The sequence below is a fragment of the Schistocerca americana genome, chromosome X, assembly GCF_021461395.2.
Source record: "Schistocerca americana isolate TAMUIC-IGC-003095 chromosome X, iqSchAmer2.1, whole genome shotgun sequence".
NCBI classification, from domain to species: domain Eukaryota; kingdom Metazoa; phylum Arthropoda; class Insecta; order Orthoptera; family Acrididae; genus Schistocerca; species Schistocerca americana.
In genome coordinates this window covers 142,337,040-142,363,561 of record NC_060130.1, presented here as the reverse complement: position 1 = coordinate 142,363,561, position 26,522 = coordinate 142,337,040, and positions in this window count along the sequence as shown.

Sequence of the window (26,522 nt, the reverse complement as noted above, 5' to 3'; positions counted from 1 at the left end):
CCATGGGCTCAAGTTGTTCAAATGGCTCTGAGCACTATGGGACTCAACTGCTGAGGTCATTAGTCCCCTAGAACTTAGAACTAGTTAAACCTAACTAACCTAAGGACATCACAAACATCCATGTCCGAGGCAGGATTCGAACCTGCGACCGTAGCGGTCTTGCGGTTCCAGACTGCAGCGCCTTTAACCGCACGGCCACTTCGGCCGGCTCAAGTTGTCAACAAGGCACTCTGCAAGCTGGTGATGGCTCCATAATGGTGTGTGCCGTGTTTACATGGAATCTACTGGGTCCTATGGTCCAACTGAACCGAAAATTCACTGAATATGGTTATGTTCGGCTACTTGGAGGCTATTTGCAGCCATTCAATGATAGAATTTTTATGGATGACGATGCGCTATGTCACCAGGCTACAACTGTGCGCCATTGATTTGAAGAACATTCTGGACGATTTGAGCGAATGACTTTGCCACCTAGCTCGCCCGACATGAACGCTGTCGAACATTTATGAGACATAATCGAGAAGTCAGTTCGTGCACAAAATCCCGTACTGGCAATCTTTTCGCAATTATGGTAAGCTATAGAGGCAGTTTGGCTCATTATTTCTGCAGGAGACTTCCAGCGACTTGTTGAGCCCGTGTCACGTCGAACTGCTGCACTGCACTGGACAAAGGGAGGTCCAACACTTTAAAATTGATAACCAGGTCGAGGCTCTAGGTATCACTTCGTGCAAGTATTTCAGACCACTACTAAAAGACTGGAGTACAGTTCTTGACAGTATGTCTTATTGACTGTTCCTCTGCACCACAATCGCAGTGAGCACTTACACAATAACCGCCCTTCGTCAAGATCGGGCCACATTTGCCTCGTCCCGTCGGATGGGGCAGTGTCTCGACCATTCGAGACAGGGAAGATCAAACTCTATGGCCTTCTTCGTTGGGTTTTGAACTAGTTGGTTTAACAGATGGATGTTCATTCTAGCGCTCTATTCACTTCTCGGTGGCATCGTAAAAGTCTGTGACCTAAAGGTCACCCCAGGGTGCCTTACTTCAGGTGTACAACTGAAAAGCACTATTTAGAACTGAGTTCTTATCGGACTCTGTCTTTTGTTCTGAGATACAGCTGAGCAATGTCTGTTAGAATAGGTAGCCACTCAATGGGAGTTGATCTGACAGTGCAAGTAGTAGTCCTCATCGCCTCATTCTTTGTATGAGCACTGTTTTCCCATGCAAGGGCACAGTATTCAGCAGCTGAAAACACCAGTGAAATTAGAGGGTTGTTAGTGTATCTGCCTCTGCTCCCCGGTTGTTTCCGGCTATTCTGTGGGTTAGGTTTACTCTGGAGCCAAGCTTCTTTGACAGGTCTGTGAAGTTCTGCTTCATCGCAAATAATCTCACAACCAAAAGAACTTCGAAACCCATCAACAGCAAACGACGTGGGACATTATACTTTACACTCATGTACAAGGGCATTCGATCGCTAGTCATGCAGCACCGTGTCAATCGAATGTCGTGAGTACGTCGGTACGCGGGAAGCCGCCGCCGCCGCCAAAATCAAAAGATACAACCCACAGTCTGTCGCCGACAGCGGTCTCTGTCGATCAGTCGATAGACGGGCTAGTGTGCAGCATATCAATCTCTAATTCAATGCTGGACAACTGATAACAATAACAAATGGCGATCACACATATCCGGCGAAAACATCTTCTCGCTATGGGATACAGGAGTCACTGCCACAAACGAGTGCCTCTGGCCACAGTATGTCGGAGAGACCAGAGATAAGCGTGGGCGGAGATGCACCGCATCAGCTTGAAGCATGGAAAAGGGTCACTTTGACTAGCCAATAATTATAAAAGACCGCCAAGATTTAACCGAGAATCAGTTGATGTGCGGAAATATTTGGGCGACAAAGTAATTCTTGCTAACAACTTTAAAACTTACAGCCCCTCTTGGAACAACTAGAGTCAGCTGGAGGACAGATGGGTCTAAGTATCAACGTAAGAAAAACAAAGCTGCTCATAAACTCTAAAACGAAAAAATCAAAAGGTAAGAGACTATAACTATTTTTTTTGTTAAATAGCTAATGAGTTGAACCCAGGAATTAAAATCAACAGACATATAAAAATAGTAAGATCAATATTCAGTAGAACATGAAAATTACTGCGATGACACCGTAAATAAAGGCTTCATCAGTGTATGCTGAATGAATGTCAAGAGTATAACTGGTCAGAAACAAACATATACTGTTAATAGCAACGAGAAAAAGAGAGCTGCTGATTATAGTCAAATGCATATAGATTGAAATTTGTAACATTTGTTACGAACGTCTTCACGTGGTTTGAGAGATTAAATCTGTAGTCGTCGAGGAATAAGGAGGAGGAGAACATCAAACCCTCGGAACAGTTTACACTAGTTAATCATAATGGAGAATTCCTCGAGAAGGTGTCTGAAGTGTTATAGATTCGTGATGAGAATTCTCAGTAAAAATCGTTTGACCAGAACAATGAACAAAACATGCAATTAGAAACATTATGACACTGGAGATAAGCATTTACAAAAAATAGCAACAGCAGAAAATTTCGTTCACACCAACAAAACCGATACTACCGACTATGGTTGCCTCTTCATACAATATACGCTGCCAAAGCCGCGGTATAAGCTTTATGTGGGGGTTCAAGAACTCTGTTGGCATTACCCATTGTTTGAAAATACCAATACGGAGGCCTGGAAAGAGAGTATACTAGTGGCTGACCAGCTGTAGTTTGTGTCTGCAATTTGCCTTAAAACTTACAACGTCTATAGGCTTCAAAATCAGAGATGTCACTGGTATATACACTCCTGGAAATTGAAATAAGAACACCGTGAATTCATTGTCCCAGGAAGGGGAAACTTTATTGACACATTCATGGGGTCAGATACATCACATGATCACACTGACAGAACCACAGGCACATAGCCACAGGCAACAGAGCATGCACAATGTCGGCACTAGTACAGTGTATATCCACCTTTCGCAGCAATGCAGGCTGCTATTCTCCCATGGAGACGATCGTAGAGATGCTGGATGTAGTCCTGTGGAACGGCTTGCCATGCCATTTCCACCTGGCGCCTCAGTTGGACCAGCGTTCGTGCTGGACGTGCAGACCGCGTGAGACGACGCTTCATCCAGTCCCAAACATGCTCAATGGGGGACAGATCCGGAGATCTTGCTGGCCAGGGTAGTTGACTTACACCTTCTAGAGCACGTTGGGTGGCACGGGATACATGCGGACGTGCATTGTCCTGTTGGAACAGCAAGTTCCCTTGCCGGTCTAGGAATGGTAGAACTATGGGTTCGATGACGGTTTGGATGTACCGTGCACTATTCAGTGTCCCCTCGACGATCACCAGTGGTGTACGGCCAGTGTAGGAGATCGCTCCCTACACCATGATGCCGGGTGTTGGCCCTGTGTGCCGCGGTCGTATGCAGTCCTGATTGTGGCGCTCACCTGCACGGCGCCAAACACGCATACGACCATCATTGGCACCAAGGCAGAAGCGACTCTCATCGCTGAAGACGACACGTCTCCATTCGTCCCTCCATTCACGCCTGTCGCGACACCACTGGAGGCGGGCTGCACGATGTTGGGGCGTGAGCGGAAGACGGCCTAACGGTGTGCGGGACCGTAGCCCAGCTTCATGGAGACGGTTGCGAATGGTCCTCGCCCATACCCCAGGAGCAACAGTGTCCCTAATTTGCTGGGAAGTGGCGGTGCGGTCCCCTACGGCACTGCGTAGGATACTACGGTCTTGGCGTGCATCCGTGCGTCGCTGCGGTCCGGTCCCAGGTCGACGGGCACATGCACCTTCCGCCGACCACTGGCGACAACATCGATGTACTGTGGAGACCTCACGCCCCACGTGTTGAGCAATTCGGCGGTACGTCCACCCGGCCTCCCACATGCCCACTATACGCCCTCGCTCAAAGTCCGTCAACTGCACATACGGTTCACGTCCACGCTGTCGCGGCGTGCTACCAGTGTTAAAGACTGCGATGGAGCTCCGTATGCCACGGCAAACTGGCTGACACTGACGGCGGCGGTGCACAAATGCTGCGCAGCTAGCGCCATTCGACGGCCAACACCGCGGTTCCTGGTGTGTCCGCTGTGCCGTGCGTGTGATCATTGCTTGTACAGCCCTCTCGCAGTGTCCGGAGCAAGTATGGTGAGTCTGACACACCGGTGTCAATGTGTTCCTTTTTCCATTTCCAGGAGTGTATATGTGCAGTGGATAGCTAAAGTTGCAAAAATAGTTCAACTAGAGCAGAACGATGGGAGTGAGCACTGTCACCCATAAAGAGAAAGCCAACAGCGAGACGGATACCCTGCCATGTCCAACATCGACGACTCTGTTGGCGACAGGTAAGAGGTGTCAGTAGGGCTTCACATGGCCCCGGTCGCCAGCTACCTGAACTCACTATCGCGTCGTGGCTGTTTACTGGATTTCAATTGGAATACGTTTTGGACAACTGTTCTACGGACCACAGGCGGATTTAGTCGACCCTGACTATCGTAATTATTCTCTAAGTGTTTTCTACTATTTACGACTACCCAGTGCTGACTGGAACTGTGAACTATTAAGTGATTATAATGTATCTATATCTTCTGTGTAACAAAGAATGTATTGCGTCGTAGCAGGTGTAGAAATCTGAACCGACAGTACCTCTGAAAAGTCGCAGATGTTGTTACAGTAGGCGGAGTTTGCACCTCTCAGAGTTAACAGCATTCCTCTGACCACTAGTGGAAGATGTGAATCCAACATGACGCCTTTCAACAGTGTGACTACACCACTGCCAATTGATTTCTTTCCTGCATAAAATTTGGTTAATAGGACATCCGCAATTGAGCATCGTGGAATCAGATAATAAACAGCTTCAATCGTAAACTGTTTTATTGGGTCAGTCACTACCGTTTTTTCCGGCAATTACACTGAGGTGACAAAAGTCATGGCACGCCTCCTAATATCATGTCGCACCTCCTTTTCGCCGGTATAGTGCAACAACTCGATGTGGAATGGACTTAACAAGTCGTTGCAAGTCTCCTGCAGAAATATTGAGCCATGCTGCCCCTATAGCCGTCCATAATTGCGAAAGTGTTGCAGGTGCTGGATTTTGTACACAAACTGACCTCTCAAATGTCCCATGAATGTTTGATGGGGTTCATGTTGGGCGATCTGCGTGGCCAAATCATTCGTTCGAATTGATCAGAATGTTTTTCAAAAAAATTGCGAACAATTGTGGCCTGGTGACATGGCGCGTTGTCATCCATAAAAATTCCATCGTTGTTTGGGAATACGAAGTCCATGAATGGCTGCAAGTAGTCTCGAAATAGCCGAACATCCGAAGGACCCTGCCCATTCCATGTAAATACAGCCCACACCATTGTGGAGACACCACCAGCTAGCACAGTGCTTTGTTGAAAACTTGGGTCCATGGCTTCGTGTGGTCTGCACCACACTCGAACCCCACCATCAGCTCTTACCAACTGAAATCGAGACTTCGCTGACCAGTCGTCTAGGGTCCAACCGATATGGTCACAAGTTCAGGACAGGCACTGCTGGCGATGTGCTGTTAGCAAAGGCACTCGCGTCGGTCATCTGCTGCCATAGCCCATTACCCCCAAATTTCACCGCACTGTCCTAACGGATACTCGTTCGTCGTTTGTCCCATATTGACTGCAGCGGTTATTTCACGCAGTGTTGCTAGCCTGTTAGCACTGACAGCTTCACGCAAACGGCGCTGCTCTCGGTCGTCAAGTGAAGGGCAGTGGCTACTTTGTTGTCTGCAGTGAGAGGTAATGCCTGAAACGTGGTATTCTCGGCACACTCTTCACAATGTGGATCTCGGGTTATTGAATTCCCTAACGATTTCCGAAATGGAATGTCCCACGCCTCCAGCTCCAAGTACCAGTCCCTGTCCAAAGTATATTAATTCCCTTCGTGCGGCCATAATCGCGTCAGAACCTTTTCGCGTGAGTTAAATGGCTCTAAGCACTATGGAACTTAGCGTCTGAGGTCATCAGTCCCCTAGGCTTAGAACTACTTAAACCTAAGGACATCACACACGCCCATGCCCGAGGCAGGATTCGAACCTGCGACCGTAGCAACCGCGTGGTTCCGGACTGAAGCGCCTAGAACTGCTCGGCCACCGCGGCCGGCTTCACGTGAATCACCGAGTACAAATGGTAGCACCGTCAATGCACTGTCCTTCTAAACATTGTGTACGCGATACTACTGCCATCTGTGTATGTGCATATCGCTATCCAATGACTTTCGTCACCTCAGAGGATAAGCCGATCTTTAGGTGGAAAAGAACTATGAGGCGCGTGGCCGCCGCACAGTGGACACCGATCTTTTCTTTACGTAAGGCTGTCACCTGCCCGCAGCCTGATGTCCAGTGTGCGGTGGTTATGAGCATCAAGGGTCCTGTTCACCCGAAGATCTGTTTATAATCGCCTGGGACCGGCTGTGATTGAATCGACAAAACTGTTTACAACTGAAGCGGTTTATGATCTGTTTTCATGATTTCTATCCACAATGTTTCTATAAAATCCGCTTTTCTCAACATGGCAGAGGAGAATGCATTCTCATCCACAAACCAAGTACTCCATTCAAGATGCGATACTGTCGAGTTTGCCCTGAGATGTAATTACACCGTCATGGGCGCAGCCGGAATAACTTTCCACACTCCTTCACTTACGCATTATTTACTACAGGGTGGGGCAAATAAAAGTGGCCTGGAGAACAGAGTTGCTGTGTACAAAGAAACACAGCAGAGGAATTTAAATACAGTACTAATGTGGCTATATCAGATGCTGAAAGTGACCACTGTTCATCTCTTGGCACTTTTGGGCCCTGGTCAGCAAGTTGATGAAGGGGAATCGAAGCTGGACTGCTGGAACTGCCGTAATCTCCTCTCAAACGCTCTGCTGCCTTTCTTGAAGGTTGTTGGTACAATACGCCTTAGACTTAAGGGCTCCCCACGCAAATTAATCGCACACTGACAGATCATGTGACCTGACAGCGTGAAGGCTGTGTAAATGTGCTCTAAGGTTTGGCTGGATGTATGGGCAGTTGCTTCATCCTGGTGGAAGTAACTGTAGGTCTTTACCTCCGCCATTAAGTCTGCCACAAGTGGTATCCACTCATCCGAGCCACTTTTATTTGCCCAACCCTGTAGCAGCTCACTTAGGTTAAATTTTTGTGCTTCTTACTCTGCATTGTTTCGAGGCTTTCAGCCAAAAATCCCCACAGATCCGAAAACTGAACTAGAAGATGAAGCAACGTGTATTATTACCATCTCTTCTTAGCCGCCTACTAGTACCCCACAACACCACCCTGACAGGAAGGAAATTCTGCAGGATGTTTTACAGTTCATGTTACACGCTTACAGTGGTTGTAGAGGGGACTTAGTAGATCAAGTTGTACGTAGGAACCCATGCCCAGAAACTCCATTCAACGACGCTACAAAGCGTCAAAGCTATAGGTCCGGCACCTGTAAAAATATGTACATACAGGGTGACGAAATTTCTAGGATGATGGAAAAGGATAAATATATTAATTTGGAGTAAATGTCCCTGTGCCGGGAACGAATGAGTCGGAAGTTATAAGGGAAAACCTTTCTTATACCTCTGAAAATGGAATACATGTATTGGTATTGTTGTTGCTTAAAATAAGTTTGTAGGGTAGCCAACTTTCAGAGGTGGTAGTATGAACCAAAATATGGAAAAAATGCCCAGGAAACATGGGCTCTAAAATCTATACCTGACAAGCTACGACAACTACTGTGACACACATCTCTATTGAACAAATGGTCATAGCTGTTAAGGTATGCATCTTAGAACCCATGTTTATTGGATTTTTTTCCTTGCTTTGATCCATAAAACCATCTCCCAAAATATGGAAAGAAGAAGAAGAAGAAAAATAATTTACTGTGAAACAGATATACAGGCGCCGGTGCCTATAACTTTGACGTTCTGTCTGTTGGATGACATTTCCGGACAATAGTTCCCATGTAAAACTTGATCTTCTAAGTCCCCTCTACAACTTCTAGAAGTGTGTAACACGATTTCTGAAACACCCTGGATATGCACAGGTTAATTGTCAGGATAATAAAAACTGCCTTGTGAAGCGAAACCCTAAAACAACGTAATTATGTCATTTAATTCAACATCGTCAAATCCATTCTTTGCAAACCAAAGTCTCCTCAAGCTGGTTACTAAGATTCGGGGCTGCCTCACAGTAGTATCCATATGGATTCAAACCCAGGTCATGCAGACTAAGCAAAGATTTCGTGACTGACGGAAACTAACAGTCATTCCTGACTATGCATACAGAGAGTGATATACCTCGATTTTAGACAGTTTCAGTTGGCAATTATCAACTTTAAATTACATAACGTAAACATTTTTAACGGACAGGAATTCCTACCAAGCAACTATTGTCCCTGTTAACGAACTACGAGAGATGGTAAATATTGCTTCTTCACAAGAAAATTACTTGAAATGCCGTGAGGTAAAATTTTGTGTTGGACAGGGATTCGAACCCAGAACCTAATCAGATTGTTATCGAAACACAATCAACTGCACATATCGGATTTTCTCGGCAGTAGCTAGATGTTCTAACTGAAATGATGAGACGAAACTAATTTCTTCCTTCCCAGGGCTGCAACCCGACACCTATCGTTGTTATATTCTAGAGAAAACGAACGTTAAATATGGGTTTGTTACACCAGCAGCGACAAAAATGGTTCAAATGGCTCTGAGCACTATGGGACTTAACTTCTGAGGTCAACAGTCCCCTAGGATTTAGAACTACTTAAACCTAATTAACCTAGGGACATCACACACATCCATGCCCGAGGCAGGATTCGAACCTGCGACCGCAGCGGTCGCGCGGTTCCAGACTGTAGCACCTAGAACCGCTCGGCCACTCTGGCCGGCTTTCCTATACTCAATTTCAGTTCCTGTGTCATCCATGAGTGCCTGGAAGCTAACTTTGGTGCCATCAACATCATTAAGATAAGACAAGAATTTTTATTAAGAGAGAGCTTTCGATAAGATGTTGCTATTATAGTCAATGAAAGTTTCACTCGTTGCCCTCCTAACAGCCAAAGCGATTTATTCACTACCTCTGTATTCATAACCTCCTTCATTGTTGTACATTTATTATGCAGTAATCTCCGTTCTTTAGAAGTTTCATTACAATGACTGTGTACTATGGAGGTTTCCTCCCATTATAAACTATTCTAGCTTGAAAATATCTATCCAGAGCCTGGTAGTATTTGGGACAAACTATGTTCTGAGACAGTTTGTTAGTGTGGCTTGCCTACATCATGGTCAACTATGCACTGTTTTGATTGACAGCTAATGACCCCCTGGAGATCATCCATCCTTTTGATTGACAGGTTCTTAACCTATTGTTCTCCCACCCCTCCCCATAACCCTGATCCTCACAACCCTCAGGAAACCTCCAACCCGCCCCCTCCCCTCGCTGATAAAGGTAGACATTCAGGCCTGAGTTATTCGAACAGCTCCCCTCCTCCCATCTCCTACCTGGAAATTGGCGGCTCTGTGGTGGAGAGGAATGATTGCATGACAGGAAATTCAAAAGTATATTATTTATTTACAAAAAATTCATTTTGCAGGGGTTGGATTTCTATTGCTCATCATTCTCTGTTGTTTGGGAAGATGCAGGTCTCGTAAGAAGTAATTAAATTGATAACTTTTTTTTTATTCCGACTGCACAAGGAATACCATCATGAAACACCCACCACACGTAATTACACTGTTAAAAATCGTTCGATCACAAGGCATGTGCCGCCCACTGGACAGCATAGAATGCGATCTCACACACTGCCAGGAGTTGGGCTGCAGTGGCGAGAGGCTGAGAAGCGGCCGCCACATGCACGTGTCCGCTCGCGCCCCACGACTGACATAACAGGTGTTACACTAATCCTCAAACAAAAGAATTCCTGTCGAAACACGTAGTCTTCCTCTGTTTCTCCTCGTGTCCTGACGGGTCTGCACGCGCCATTGGTCGCAGTCGGGCTGCACCACAAATAAAGCAGTGTTTACCCGGTAAATGCCTGCGGAATACCAAAGCACAGGAGAACTCAAACTCCATCCTTCCAAGTAAAATGCGTTTGAGAATCGTTCCACAAATTCTGCTGAAGTCAATAAATAATTAACTTCAGGTCAAGTGACCACGATGTAGATTGTAGGGTATATAAGGCGAGCGTGATAGCTCACCGCTCCCAGTCACAGTCAGTCTCAGAAGAAGAACCGTGAAGCGTCGCCAGCAGTTGAGATCCTCATCTGTCTCTCCAATGCAGAAGAAGTGTAAAAGTAACTATTCATTACATGTCATTGCTACTATTACCGCATCTAGCAGTTTCATTTCTTTGTTCAACTCTATGTCACTGTCTGTGGATTCTTATTGTTTCTTCTTCCTCTTCTTCTTTGTTCAGTGACATCTGGGGTGTCTGAACTAGCACCTCGTTGGTACTTGCTGTGAACTCTGTCCTGTGAGGATCATCAGCGGTAGCAGCATCGTGGGATCCTGTAGCATACGCAGCCCACTTGCTGGAGCAGGACAACAAGCTGCTATTGTCTGTCCCACTCATTGATTTAGGCAGCCAGCAAGTCCCCACTCTCAGAAGGACTGTGGTGGGTGCCCTAGACCGCACGGTGCGGGCCGGTACTGGTCTCCGACGAATGCATAGTCTCAGAACATTCCGGTGTTACTGCAAGGACAGAATGTTGATGTCGTGGATGAGAAGCTGCCGATTCCCCACAGTGCTCTAATGCTTTTCAGTTCAACTTATAATTTAGCAGCTAGTGGTTCAAAGCGCTAAGTATTGGTATAAGCATCAATGGACATTCACTGGCATGCTGTGTTAGAGATTGAAAATCGATTGAGAAGTGTTAAAGTGCCGTTAACAGAGCTGGAATGGGATAAACTGTGTCGTGCAGAACAGTACATCAACGAACAGACGACCTCTGAGTATTTTCCATCTTCAGAAATTTACTGCACGGGTGTGCCACTGTCTATAACACACATGGTGAGATCTGGAGATCGAACCGTTTATTGGCGACACTCCACTGTTACAAACTTGTTTGGTCCATGGACAGTGCTATCCCTTGTGCTGGAAAGACTGAAGCGTGGGCTGCCTTGTGTTCAAACTGTGTATAAAGACATTGTGAAGTATCTCCGTATGTATATAGTGTGCATGCAGATGATATAGAACAATACATCAATACAGTGTCAAAAGAAGAAGCTAAAGAAAAGAAACTCCCATCAGATTGAGAGAAATGCATGCGGGATTTAATGCATACAAGAAACAGTTATTCAGGAAATACCGTAGAAAATGAATAAGTTTTTTGTTGTTGTTGTTATTGATGTAATGCAGCCTGTGTATCATGGCTGAAATGTAAATAAAACAGGTATAATAGCAAATCTTTGTTGTTTTTCTTGTTTAACTATCCCATCATTATACAATATGAGATGTAACCATTGTAGCTCACTGGATAGGATAATTGCACTATAGTGGCTACATATATTATTATGGTTATTATTATTACAAGAATTCTTTTTTTTTAGCCCGCTGCACACCATAACCTGATGCAGTTGGTATCATGGCCTGGGGGAGGGTGGTGAAGCATCAGGACTTTGTTGTCGGTGACTGGTCCTGCAAAAGAAGACCTGAAGTAGGTCCATCCAACTGTGGCAACACTAATGTCCTCAAGATGCTGCTAACACACGTACATGGAGTCCGATTTCAACATGTTTGTGTATTTTCAAAAACACTGTTTCAGGCGAAGTATCAGCTATAACCGGAGATATTGCACGATGTAAAAGGGGGTTGGGTTGTTTGGGGGAAGAAACCCAACAAGTGAGGTCATCGGTCTCATCGGATTAGGGAAGTACAGGGAAGGAAGTCGGCCGTGCCCATTCACAGGAACCATCCTGGCATTTGCCAGGAGCGATTTAGGGGAATCATGGAAAACCTAAATCAGGGTGGCCGGACGCAGGTTTGAAACGTCGTCCCCCCAAATGCGAGTGCAGTGTGCTAACCACTGCACCACCTCGCTCGGTCGATGTAAAAGGTGTTACATACACGACATTCAGCGAAAGCAGTGATATCCCCCCCCCCCCCCCCCAGCTGAAAAAGTAAAGCCAAACACTGTGTTCATATCTGTGGAAAACCAAGATCAAATTCGAAAATATTTCTGTTTCGGTCGTCATATGAGTGCTAATGTATTTTATCTAAACCAAAAATATTCTAGAATCACAAAACAGTTGGTTAGAGATAATGCAAACCTCATTACAGCCCTCAAACAAGACAGTCTGAATTTAAAACACATTTACCAAGCACATGTTGGAATTGAAATGTCGTTCAATGATTTTGTAAAGATATGTGCCGATTGCTGGAATCATTCGCATATTGATTTCTCGTTATTGATCAAACAAGAAAACTAAATGATGGTAGGTACAGGCGAAACTTCCAAGAGTTTCTGTATATGAAGACCAGTAAGCGAGATGAATACATCTGTATACGCTGCTCCATGGACAAATTTGCGCCCGTTTTTAGCTATCAACCAGAGAGAATGTGTGTGCATAGACAGAATATTCACTTGTATATGGATGCTATCGTGCATAAAGTTGGAGGTATGCGCAGGGAGCTAGAGACGTATTGCCGGACTCTTCTGAGAATGATCAATGTATTAGGTTAGGTTAGTGGTGTTTAACGTCCCGTCGACAACGAGGTCATTAGAGATGGAGCGCAAGCTCGGGTTAGGGAAGGATGGGGAAGGAAATCGGCCGTGCCCTTTCAAAGAAACCATCCCGGCATTTGCCTGAAACGATTTAGGGAAATCACGGAAAACCTAAATCAGGATGACCGGAGACGGGATTGAACCGTCGTCCTCCCGAATGCGAGTCCAGTGTGCTAACCACTGCGCCATCAATGTATTAAATGAGTTGCCGGCCGCGGTGGCCGTGCGGTTCTAGGCGCTCCAGTCCGGAGCCGCGCTGCTGCTACGGTCGCAGGTTCGAATCCTGCATCGGGCATGGGTGTGTGTGATGTCCTTAGGTTAGTTAGGTTTAAGTAGTTCTAAGTTCTAGGGGACTGATGACCACAGCAGTTGAGTCTCGTAGTGCTCAGAGCCATTTGAACCATTAAATGAGTTAGTTAATGAAATCGGTAGAAAAGTAACAGACTTAACTGAAAAGGTCGAGACTGTTGAGGGGAAAATAGATGTAGATGCCCTTAATGTTGAGAAGGGGCACCAGGCACTTAATAAGAACAGGAAGAGCGGATATATAAAACATCAGATGCAGAGACGTCTGATTAGTATATTTTCTGTAGATGTAAAGTTAAGTGTGCTATATGGGAGTTTGAAATTCTTTGCATTGTATGTGAGTAAATCTATGTTAATTGTTCATTACGTTAAATAATTTTCTGATGACTTTTGCATGTAAAAATACACTCCTGGAAATGGAAAAAAGAACACATTGACACCGGTGTGTCAGACCCACCATACTTGCTCCGGACACTGCGAGAGGGCTGTACAAGCAATGATCACACGCACGGCACAGCGGCCACACCAGGAACCGCGGTGTTGGCCGTCGAATGGCGCTAGCTGTGGGGCGTGAGGTCTCCACAGTACATCGATGTTGTCGCCAGTGGTCGGCGGAAGGTGCACGTGCCCGTCGACCTGGGACCGGACCGCAGCGACGCACGGATGCACGCCAAGACCGTAGGATCCTACGCAGTGCCGTAGGGGACCGCACCGCCACTTCCCAGCAAATTAGGGACACTGTTGCTCCTGGGGTATCGGCGAGGACCATTCGCAACCGTCTCCATGAAGCTGGGCTACGGTCCCGCACACCGTTAGGCCGTCTTCCGCTCACGCCCCAACATCGTGCAGCCCGCCTCCAGTGGTGTCGCGACAGGCGTGAATGGAGGGACGAATGGAGACGTGTCGTCTTCAGCGATGAGAGTCGCTCCTGCCTTGGTGCCAATGATGGTCGTATGCGTGTTTGGCGCCGTGCAGGTGAGCGCCACAATCAGGACTGCATACGACCGAGGCACACAGGGCCAACACCCGGCATCATGGTGTGGGGAGCGATCTCCTACACTGGCCGTACACCACTGGTGATCGTCGAGGGGACACTGAATAGTGCACGGTACATCCAAGCCGTCATCGAACCCATCGTTCTACCATTCCTAGACCGGCAAGGGAACTTGCTGTTCCAACAGGACAATGCACGTCCGCATGTATCCCGTGCCACCCAACGTGCTCTAGAAGGTGTAAGTCAACTACCCTGGCCAGCAAGATCTCCGGACCTGTCCCCCATTGAGCATGTTTGGGACTGGATGAAGCGTCGTCTCACGCGGTCTGCACGTCCAGCACGAACGCTGGTCCAACTGAGGCGCCAGGTGGAAATGGCATGGCAAGCCGTTCCACAGGACTACATCCAGCATCTCTACGATCGTCTCCATGGGAGAATAGCAGCCTGCATTGCTGCGAAAGGTGGATATACACTGTACTAGTGCCGACATTGTGCATGCTCTGTTGCCTGTGTCTATGTGCCTGTGGTTCTGTCAGTGTGATCATGTGATGTATCTGACCCCAGGAATGTGTCAATAAAGTTTCCCCTTCCTGGGACAATGAATTCACGGTGTTCTTATTTCAATTTCCAGGAGTGTATTTGTGTGTATAAACTGTTCATGTTGATGTAAATTTGACAGTTGTTAGGGACAATGTAAGAAATAGATGTTATGTAAAAGCCAGTGTGCTTTTGTTTGAAAGGAAAGTGGCTCTGGGGAGTGGAAAAGGTGACAATGGCTACTTGGTGCGCTACCGAGATGTCAACGAAACCGAAAGTCATTCAGGCGCCGAGAGCCACTCGACACAAATTACTGTTGCTAAGATTAAGGCACATGTATCGACAGCAGATAGTGAGAGAGAGACTTCTAAGCCGCTTACAGAATCTCTGAAGTAGCTCTCAGCTAAAACAAAACTACACGAGAACGATGGTGTTGCCATTGACGAATTCATTGTTCGTCATGTCTCTGGTCAGATAGACAGGACATTCGGCGTCAGCAGGGGAACGGTACCGACCGGCCGACGTGCCATCCTCAGCCCACAGGCATCACTGGATGCGGATATGGAGGAGCATGTGGTCAGCACACCGCTCTTCCGGCCGTATGAGAGTTTACGAGACCGGAGCCGCTGCTTCTCAACCAAGTAGCCCCTCAGTTTGCCTCACGAGGACTGACTGCGGCAAGCATACATTTTTGAGCATAGTCCTATAAACTCCACAATCGGCAATCCATTCGCCCCGTCATTTATAAGGCCGACAACCTTCTCGTTTTGTGGAACAATACTATAAGGGTTATCGACCGTGTGTGAGGACATATCGAATTCATTACTGTGGTACCTCATTACTTCATATAGACCGCAGTTCTTCACTGAGTAGATGAAGCTATCTATATCCATATAAAGTAATTTAGAATCTGCAAAATGAGTTTTCGCTGACTCATAATGAGAGCGGTACGTGTGGAGTTTGGATAGGTCTGGCACGAACATCCCCACATAAATAGGTTTCGTAAACTCTACTGCAGTCTTCGGCATCTCCACAGCAACAGAGTTCTTATTGAATATTTTGACCCGCTTACAATTTGTTCTGGCAGTGCACTTTCTTACACCATAATGCCCATCTCATTCGGTTCTAATCAAAATTTCACGCCGTTTCCACAAATTGTCCATTGTTTTACCATAAAATTGAATTATTCATTAATTTGTAAAAATCATTTCCAGGTCACACATCATGGTAGTTCTCTGTCTCGTATTCAGATCAGTATACTCCTTCAACCAGGGGGACTGCTTCATCCCCAAGCTGAGACACTGCTGGAGATTACGATAATGAATAACGTATGTCCACTTATTCCCCACCATTGTCATCAGTTTTGCGATGGAGTCTTAGTGGGACTACTTGCTCTGGACACAGTGGCAAACCGGCGTGTGGATCCTGCAAAATAATAGGGTATGTGAGTTCTGCCTACACCACGTACCGTATATCAGAATCAGCCACCATACCCACCATGATTTTTCCATCTAATCCCTTGCACTCGTCTTTGGGCAGCCATCGAAACTCACCAATCGGCAGTGATTGCTGCATGGTGTGTCCGTTTAAGTTATTTACGTCCAGGTACATTATGTAACTCGAATCAACGGATGCGTTGAACCTGTCACGGAGTTGCGGGTTATTTGCCTTCACATGCCTATGGATACATTTGCAAAGTCCGCCACGGATCCCTCGCTCAAAGAAAAGAAGCACGTCAACATCAGTCAATAATTCGATGCTGCACTTAATTTTCTTGAGCATTGCATCGCAAGAGAACCCAGGTGCCATGCAATAAAAGGGAGGATCCAGAGAATATGTGGTCATGCATAGACTCCAGAATTTCTCGAAAACGTCCGCAAGCAAGCACACGTCTGTGTCCATGTAAATCTGTGTGTACTATCCTAAAGTAAAGATTTTGAATTCCCACCAGACATTCACAGCATGCTCATACTCTGCATCCATTATGGCATCGCCGCTAAGCTTGATGGAGAATGCAGTTATGTCGGGTAGCCTGATTTTGTTGAGTTTCGCCATATTATCCACATACTGGTATGGGAAAAACCCCTTCCGAGTCACAAGTTGAAATTTTTCCTCGTCAGGAAATGCAGCTCAAGCGATATGCATATCCTCCCAAGGTAGAAATGGTTTAAATGGCTCTGAGCACTATGGGACTTCGCATCTGAGGTCATCAGTTCCCTAGAACTTAGAACTACTTAAACCTAACTAACCTAAGGACATCACACACATCTGTGCCCAAGGTAGGATTCGAACCTGCGACCGTAGCAGTCGTGCGGTTCCGGACTGAAGCGCCTAGAACCGCTCGGCCACTGCGGTCGGCTCACAAGGTAGAGTTTCAACAAGTTTCTGGAGTAGTGCCTGCATAAAAGGTAGTGTATCAAGAAGCGGAGCGTAATATTCTTGGCGTCATTTGTTTGGAGAATGAAATGTATTTCTCGACGCTTTGAGGTAGGACACTGATCTGATCTTTCTCTGTGTCGAAATCAGTCAAGTGCTTAAATAGAAAATGAGCATCATGCCCGTTTAAATTATGGAAGAAAACGGGTATGTGCCTTGGTAGCTGGTATTTCAAATTGCATGTACTGTGAGCTGTGCCAAAGAACTTCCCCGTAAGATGACAATGGTCCCTACGACGAGTTTCCGCTTTTCTGTGTAACGGCAGCCCACAAATATGACAGTGAACCGCGTTAATATGCAAATCTTCATTCTCCTTTTGTTTGGTCATGGAAACTTTGTCTCTGTAAAGGTTATCAACCTACCATGAAGTTTTTCGACCTCAGTGAGCAGCCAAACTGCAGGAATATACCCGACATATGGTTTGTAATGGTTGATACTGGAATCATAGGGCGATACAATTTGGTACGCTGTCACACATGGTATGTGTTTTTCTATAAAGGTGGTACACTATGTGATCAAAAGTATCCAGACACCCCCAAAAACATACGTTTTTCATATTAGGTGCATTGTGCTGCCACCTACTGCCAGGTACTCCAAATCAGCGACCTCAGTAGTCATTAGACATCGTGAGAGAGCAGAATGAGGCGCTCCGCGGAACTCATGGACTTCGAACGTGGTCAGGTGATTGGGTGTCACTTGTGTCATAAGTCTGTACGCGAGATTTCCACACTCCTAAACATCTCTAGGTCCACTGTTTCCGATGTGATAGTGAAATAGAAACGTGAAGGGACACGTACAGCACAAAAGCATACAGGCCGACCTCGTCTGTTGACTGGCAGAGACCGCCGACAGTTGAAGAGGGTCGTAATGTGTAATAGGTAGACATCTATCCAAACCGTCACACAAGAATTCCAAACTACATCAGGATCCACTGCAAGTACTCTGACAGTTAGGCAGGAGGTGAGAAAACTAGGATTTCATCCTCAACTGGCTGCTCGTAAGCCACACATCATGCCAGTAAATGCAAACAACGCCTCGCGTGTTGTAAGGAGCATAAATATTGGACGATTGAACAGTGGAAAAACGTTGTGTGGACTCACGAACCACGGTATAAAATATGGCGATCCGATGTCAGGGTGTGGGTATGGCGTATGTCCGGTGAACGTCATCTGCCAATGTGTATAGTGCCAACAGTAAAATCCAGAGGCAGTGGTGTTATGGTATGGTCGCGTTTTTCATGGAGGGGGCTTGCACCCCTTGTTGTTTTGAGTGGTACTATCACAGCACAGGCCTACATTGATGTTGCTTCCCACTGTTGAAGAGCAGTTTGGGGATGGCGACTGCATCTTTCAACACGATCGAGAACCTGTTCATAATACACGACCTGTGGCGCAGTGGTTACACGACGATAACATTCCTGTAATGGACTGGCCTGCACAGAGTCCTGACCTGAATCCTATAGAACACCTTTGGGATTCTTTGGATCGCCGACTTCGTGCCACACCTCACCAACCGACATTGATACCTCTCCTCAGTGCAGAACTCCGTGACGAATAGGCTGCCATTCCCCAAGAAACCTTCCAGCACCTGATTGAAAGTATGCCTGCGAGAGTGGAAGCTGTCAACAAGGCTAAGAGTGGGTCAACATCATACTGAGTATCAGCATTACCGACGGAGGGCACCACGAACCTGTAAGTCATTTTCAGCCAAGCGTCCAGATACTTTTGATCACATAGTGTATTTAAGGCTGTAGGGTCACCTTCACAGAGGGTAAAAAGGGGCGAGGAGGCATTCAAAGTCGGCGTACACTACAAACGGGCATCGCTCCTGGTGGTGTGCATTTTTAAACTTTATGAATTTGTTTTGCTCAGTAGGCATAATAACATGTACTGACTCGATCCTTGGAAGCGCAGTCTTCTAGATGCGCCGGTATAACTTGTCTCAGGAAAAATAATTCAGGCACCTTAAACAAATATGCTTTACACGGTTGATAGTTGGGAGGGAAGGAGTCAGGAAATGTCTGTGGTTCAGAAATAGTGATAATTATCACCTTTAGAGAAAAGTAGCATGTTTACATGCATCTTACGCTCACTGGAAAATTTCGAGAAATGGATGGGGCAAACAACAATACGTTTGTACTTCTCATCTGACTTGCTTTCCTTCTCCACACCATAAACGTGAACCGACATTCCTGTTTTCGGCGCCTTAAATTTAGATATGTTCTGGATCTTGACAGGGAACTGGATACCATCAAAGTTATAACACTTATGAATGCCAAGGTACCTAAGGTACCTACTGTATTTGGGTGCACTCTCTGGATGTACATTGTAATTTATCTCGCGAGCCAGGATTGACTGTGCAAAACAAGCCTGGTCGGTGTTATTTTCGACACTAATACATGCATGTTTATTAGCTATATCGTTTGGTAGCTTTATACAGCTGGAACCTCCATGTACTGGATCATAAACATGTGTATGGATGTCCAGATGTAGTATTCAGCTGAATGCTTTAGCTGACCCTCTAACTTCTATCTCGGAAATCCGAGCCAGTATAGCAGTCCAGGTGGATTTACGAAACTACTCAGCGATTGGCGCGTTCCGCGTTATCACGCCATTTTCCCCCCAAAGATAATGACGAATTGTCTCTTCAATGGCAGAATCAACTTGGGGGGGGGGGGGGGGGGTGCCACAGTTTGATGCAGAGCACCGGCACTGCATTTAATGGTGGGATACTGCAGATCATTGACTACCTCGAGCAGCTCCTTTTCCACAACAGAAAGGCACACCCTTAGAAAACCGATAGGTTTGCAGTACCCTCCTCCTGGATTCTCTATCCTCATGAACAATATTCGCTCCTCAAAGGCGTTTGCAATCACCGAGTATTCTAAGTGCGGTATGGTATCACTGACCTGATGTCCTTCACTAAAAGGACGGGAGTGGGAACTACCACTAGCCACATAATTGTTGCTATTACTACTACTATAACTATAACTAGTCGATGGAGCTGGCGAGGTGGACAGAGGTATGTGCTGTACCTCACATGTTCAGCGAGGGCCGGCCACGGTGGCCGAGCAGCTCTGGGCGCTTCAGTCTGGAACAGCGCGACTGCTACGGTCGCAGGTTCGAATCCTGCCTCGGTCATGGATGTGTGTGATGTCCTTAGATTAGTTAGGTTTAAGTAGTTCTAAGTTCTAGGGGACTGATGACCTCAGCTGTTAAGTCCCATAGTGCTCAGAGCCATTTGAATCATTTGTTCAGCGAGGACGTGACGGCATAAGAGGAGGAGGAGGAGGAGGAAATGCTGCGGATTCGGTCCGCTGCGAGCAGCCTATTTGCTGCAGCCCTGACCCCCTAGCCTGAGGGATGGCAGTCCATGGATGCCAGAGCGGTGCTGTGATTGCCGCTGCGAGGGTGGCGGGGTTAGGGATGGTGGCGGCAGCGGATGCGGCAGTGGCAGCTTCCCGTGCGGCAACTAGTGGGGCTCTTGCCGGCGAAGCATGACACATGGGACCTCATTTAGATGTTATAGTCTTCCTCTCCCCAGTACCCGAGCCACAGCATATTGTGGGAATTGTCCCCCTGATGCAGCCGCTGTAGAATAATCAACAACAAAAATTCAGTATAACAATCTAGACATGGCCTGCTGTCGCTGCTGGTACTCCTGCCAAACAGGCCATGAAGGCCCAACGGTACCGACTGGTCGCGTCATCCTCAGCCCACAGGCGTCACTGGATGCGGATATGGAGAGGCATGTGGTCAGCACACTGCTCTCCTGGCCATATGTCAGTTACCGTGACCGGAGCCACTACTTCTCAATCAAGTAGCTCCTCAATTTGTCTCTCATCGGTGCAACCCAACTCCTGGCAGTGTGTGCGGTGGCATTCTGTGCAGTCCAGTGGACAGTGCATGCTTTGCGATTGACGATTTTTAACACTGTAATTACATGTTGTGGGTGTTTCATGACGATATTCCTAGCGTAATTGGAATAAAAAAAAGAGATCGATGTAACTACTTCTTACAAGACCTGAATCTTCCCAAACAGCAGACAATGATGAACAAGAGAAATCCAACCCCTGCAAACCAATTTTTTTTATAAATAAACAATATAACCTTGAAGTTCCTGTCATGAGATCCATCCTCTCCACCACAGAGTCACGAATTTCCAGGTAGGGGAGGGGAGGTGGAGAGGAAAGGGAGAGAGATGAAGATTTACTGGAGGGGAAGGGGTTGATTAAGTGATCAATTTAATTAAGTAGACAATCAAATTGAAAAGAGTGAGAGGGGGCTACTCAAATAACTCAGGCCTGAAAGTGTACCTGTATTAGCGAGGGGGAGGGGTTGGTTTGGAAGTTTCCTGAGGGTTTGGGAGGAAGAGTGGGAGGGGGAGGGGTGGGGAAACAATAGGTTAAGGGTCTGTCATTCAAAAGGCTGGATTATCCCAAGAGGTCATTAGCTGTCAATCAAAAGAGAACAATAGGAGTGCCCCTCAGTGCATACTTGCCCCTGATGTAGGCAACCGGCATTAAAGAATTGCTCAGAAAATAGTTTGTCCCACTACTCCTGGTTAAACATTCTTTTAGACTTCACCCATAATTATTTTACATGTACCTGCCCAGAGGTAAGTTTTTTAAGTTCCTTTTGAGATGTGACATGACTACCTCTTTACATTGATTTTTTTCTCTAAAATAATGTCGCAATGAATCAGGTACTGGCTTTTTATTGCTCCCAACTGTGATTTTATAGTTGACACTAGTTTTTCTATCCCCATGCACTGATGTCTCGCTTTCGATTTCTACTTTCTATGTGCCCCTCCAAGAGCTTGCAGTTATTGCCTGTACCTTGATTTCATTCGATAGAGATCAGCTAGTGGTAGTATATCCACACAAGCTTTATTTGCACCCTGCCACTTACAGTTAATCCCTTTCTCATTTATTTTAATCAAATATAACGTTCAATGTACTTCCAGAGCTCAAGATAATGTGAGTACTGATGGAGTTTTGAGCTGATTCTCAAATTGTACAATGCTTTAAATCCATTCAATAATTAGTTTTACACATTGCTCGAAGTGAAGCTTTGCTCCATAGTACATTGCTCAACAGTTAAGGGGTCGTTTATTGGAAACCACTTACTTGTCTCCTGTTGCGATGTAGAAGTTTGAAACTTGGCTCAGAAGTGATTACAACCTTCCACTGTAATGGTGCAAAAGTGTGGCGGCCTGTGACGTCACTCTCGAGCTTGGCGACGCTTAATACAGCAAGGTGCCGACACACGCGAAAAAAAGCACAGAGATCAGAAATTCATCCTGTTTTCCAGATTGTAGCAGGGAAGCGGGGCCCTGTTCGCCATACCGCCAGCGCTGACCTGATGGTGCGACGCAGCACAGTCCACTGATCATATCACTTGAGGTTTACTGCAGCAGCCGTGAGAAGCTGCTCGCTCTCCATGTTCCTGGCTATTACCCGCGATGGACTAATCCTAAGAGACTGAAGCCTTTCATCATGTCTCCCCCTACGTAGAGCCCCTTTACCCTGTGTGAAGAAATCAGTTGTGCTTCAGTATGCATCCTTATTAACCATAAATCCTCCTATCCTGACGCTCAGTTCCTAGCTTAACACTCTACACACTGCTTTTGATTCTGTCAGCGTTTTCTTTTTTTCAATATCTATAAGTATTGTTGTAACATACTGATGATAAAAATGGACAGTACGTAACCCCCTCACACACAGTTGTCGCTGAAACTCGGAGATGAGATCTTAACCGCCAGAGTCGATGGAGTGTCCGATGAGGGTGAATTACACTGCAGCTGATTGATTTTCCACAGGCCACGGAGAACAATTGACCCTAGGTGCCTTCAGTTCACCTAGTCACCTGGTGTAAGATGTTGTCTCTCCCTCCCACCGTATTTGTTCTCTGCCCAGTTGAACCCTGGCCTACGCCTCATTCAGGAGCAGACTGTGCCAGTTTCGACTGGACCACGTGCTTGTCGTTTAATCTTCCTCCGTTTGCATTTATTAGTATCTATCCCGTTTTCAGTTTTCTTCTTCTTCCTCCAGAACCCAGAAGACGTCACATACGACTCCAATGTGCGAGATGATGCGGTAGTAGGACACTGGATATGATTTTGGGAGGACAGCAGGTCAAACTCCCAATCTGGCCATCCTGATTTAGGTTATCTGTGGTTTCCATACACCACTTACAGCCAATGGCACGATGGTTCCTTTGAAAACGAGGTGGTCGATTTGCTTCCCCATACTCCCAGAATCCGAGGTTATGCTCCACTCTCACGAACTCGTTGTTGACGGAATGTTAAACCCCAACCTTCCTTTCATATGACCCCGATTAATAGCTTACAAATTCCTTTTGTCTTTTCGGCAGTATCAGGAAGGTTGGTTTTCCATGGGCGATGGAGAACAATTGGCTCCAGGTGCCTTCACTTCACCTAGTCACTCGGGGTCAACGATGGGCTCAAGGCTTCATAGCCGTATTTCCGTTTTGCAGTGCTCGAATCCAGATTCTGAGCTGATATCTAGTGACAATTTAATCTTATGTGGTACCTCCTGTCCAGTTTCATGTGTTATTATCTTCCTTTTGGCGCTTCGCTACTGGGGCTTGCAAAAGTCTGCGAGTAGCTTCCACAACGGGAGTGCCCCAGTCCCCCCTCCAATTATCTAGGACGTTTGTGGTAGCTTTTCTAGTGACGGGGAGCCGGCAGTTGGCAGCGCTGTTATCTTGTTACTGTTTGATAAACAGAAGCACACGTTATGTCGTTGCAGTCATCTTGGCTGTCTCTTTCCAGCGCCACAGAAAAAACTGTATAGTTTCATGAAAAAATCAAAGTCGGTATAAACGTTATGCCAATGTTTTTTTAGAGGCAGAGTGGTGTTTCTCCTGGAGTCACAGTGTGGGGAGCCATCGAGTACGACATCAGGTCATGGCTGTTCGTGACTGAGGAAATTCTGCAAACGTAACGGCACGTCAGGGATGTTCTGTTTCCTCGTGTGTTACCACTCGTACACCAGTATTGTGGTGCCATTTTGCGACAGGACAGTGCTCGTTCACAAAAGGCACGTGTGTGTACCAGTTTTCTTTGTGATGCAGAGGTACTGCTGTGGTCAGCAAGATCCCTAGATCTGGTCACAAACATCTCAGATATCAACTCTGTCCCATTGCCAGGATATCGAGGACCAGTTACAACAGTTGTGGGCCAGCTCGAGGCAGGAGAGCAACTGAGATGAAATTTGAAATTCTCAGCTACCTCCAACATAATGGACCTCCTGCCAAATGACCTAACTGTGCCATCATACGCCAGCAAGAGGCAAGGGGGCAAAATCTGGAAGCATATGGAAACTGGGCAGTTGTGGGATCGAGTCCTGCCACATACACAAGTCCTAGTATCCACCAACAGAATGCAAGGAAAATTTGCCCACACACAAAGGGTACTGATTTAGTTAATTATCTAGTCAATCAGTCTGATAGAGCGAGGGGAATTTCCAAGACATTCACAGCTGGGTTCAAAACGGTTCAAATGGCACTGAGCACTATGGGACTTAACGTCTGAGGTCGTCAGTCCCCTTGAACTTAGAACTACTTAAACCTAACTAACCTAAGGACATCACACACATCCATGCCCGAGGCAGGATTCGAACCTGCGGCCGTAGCAGCCACATGGTTCCGGACTGAAGCGCCTAGAGCCGCTCGGCAACTGCGGCCGGCGAGGAGAGAAGGGAATTGGAGGGAGGAGAGGCGGGGGTCCTCTGCTGGTGGTATTGTGAACTAACTCAGTCAGTATCTGCACAGCAGTGCGAGCACATAGAGCAGCTGCTTCCATTGACCTGGTATGGAAAGTGTCTGTTTGGGAGCAGATTGTGCAGGTGCTGCAGCCAGAAGTAGCCACTCGAGATGGCAAAGGACACCACCACGAGCAAAGAGGACCAGGATTGTGGCGCTGACCAGGCTGTCAGATGGTCACAAAAAAATGAGCGCAGTATTCTGAGCCACTATGGTCTGGTGGTTTGGACGGGTAGGTCGGAATCCCCCCAAAGAGTGACATGCAACAGGAAGCAGTCACTCGGGGTGCGTTAATTCCGCTAGACGGCCAGCGGTGCGCCGACCAACAGCAGTCACAGTGCCCGAGTGCATGCGCCGTGCACGCGACCGAAACATTTTTAACAGTGTAGTTACATGTGGTGAGATATGTTGGCACCGATTTCGTGACGGTATTCTTTGCATGTTCAGAGAAAAAGCGAGCTATTTAATTCTTTTCAATGTGTTTCACAAGAACCGCATCTTCCAATAGAGCAGAGAATGACGAGCTTTTCCAACCATATAAAAAAAGAGATCCAACCCCAGCAAATTGAATTTTATAAATAAACAGTATATCTTTTGCTATGTAATTTATATTGATTTGAATTTCCTGTCATGAGGTCCTTCCTCTCCAGCACAAACTGAATCCACCAGTTACCCAGTGGGAGATGGGAGGAGGGGTGAGGAATTCACCAGAAGGGGAGAGGTTAATTAATTAATTGATTTAATTACTTAGTCAATCAAATTGATATAGTGGGAAGTGGCTATTCGAACAAGTCGGGCCTGAATGTATGCTTGTATCAGAGAGAGGGAGGGAGGAGGGTTGGAGCTTTCCAGAGAGGTGGAGGTGGAGGAGGAGGATGGGGAGGGGTGTGGGTGTTTCTCAGGACAGATTATCCACAGGGGGACATAAATCAACCCCTGTGTGGTCATAAATCAATTAACAGAGCAATAGGTTAAGGGAAGGGGTTGGGGGTCATAAATCAATCAAGTTTGCTCCTGGATGTATGCTTGCCCCTGGATGTATGCAATCCGCAATGTGGTGCGATACCCCTGTTGCTTGACTACTATCACATACAACCACTTTCTCGACAAGTGGTCTGTACCCAAAGACTGGAAAGTTGAGCAGGTCACACTAATATTCGAGAAAGGTGATAGGAGTAATCCACTAAATTACAGGCCCATATAATCCACATCGATGTACAGCAAAATTTTAGAACCTATATTGTGTTTGAACATTATGGATAACCTCAAAGAGAACAGTCTATTGACACATAGTCAACACGGATTTAGGAAACATAGTACTTGAGAAACACAACTAGCTCTTTACTGACACAAAGTGTTGAGTGCTGTCGACGGGGAATTTCAAATCGATTCCGCATTTCTAGATTTCCAGGAGGCTTTTGAAATCGTACCTCACAAGTGGCTTGTAATCAAATTGCGTGCTTATGGAATATCGTCTCAGTTGTGCATCCATCGTAACTGACGGAAAGTCATCGAGTAAAACAGAAGTCGTTTCTTGCGTTCCCCTAGGTAGTGTTATAGGCCCTCTGTTGTTCCTCCTCTACTTGAACGATTTTGGAAACAATCTGAGCAGCCACCTTAGGTTGTTTGCAGATGAAGCTGTCGTTTATCGAA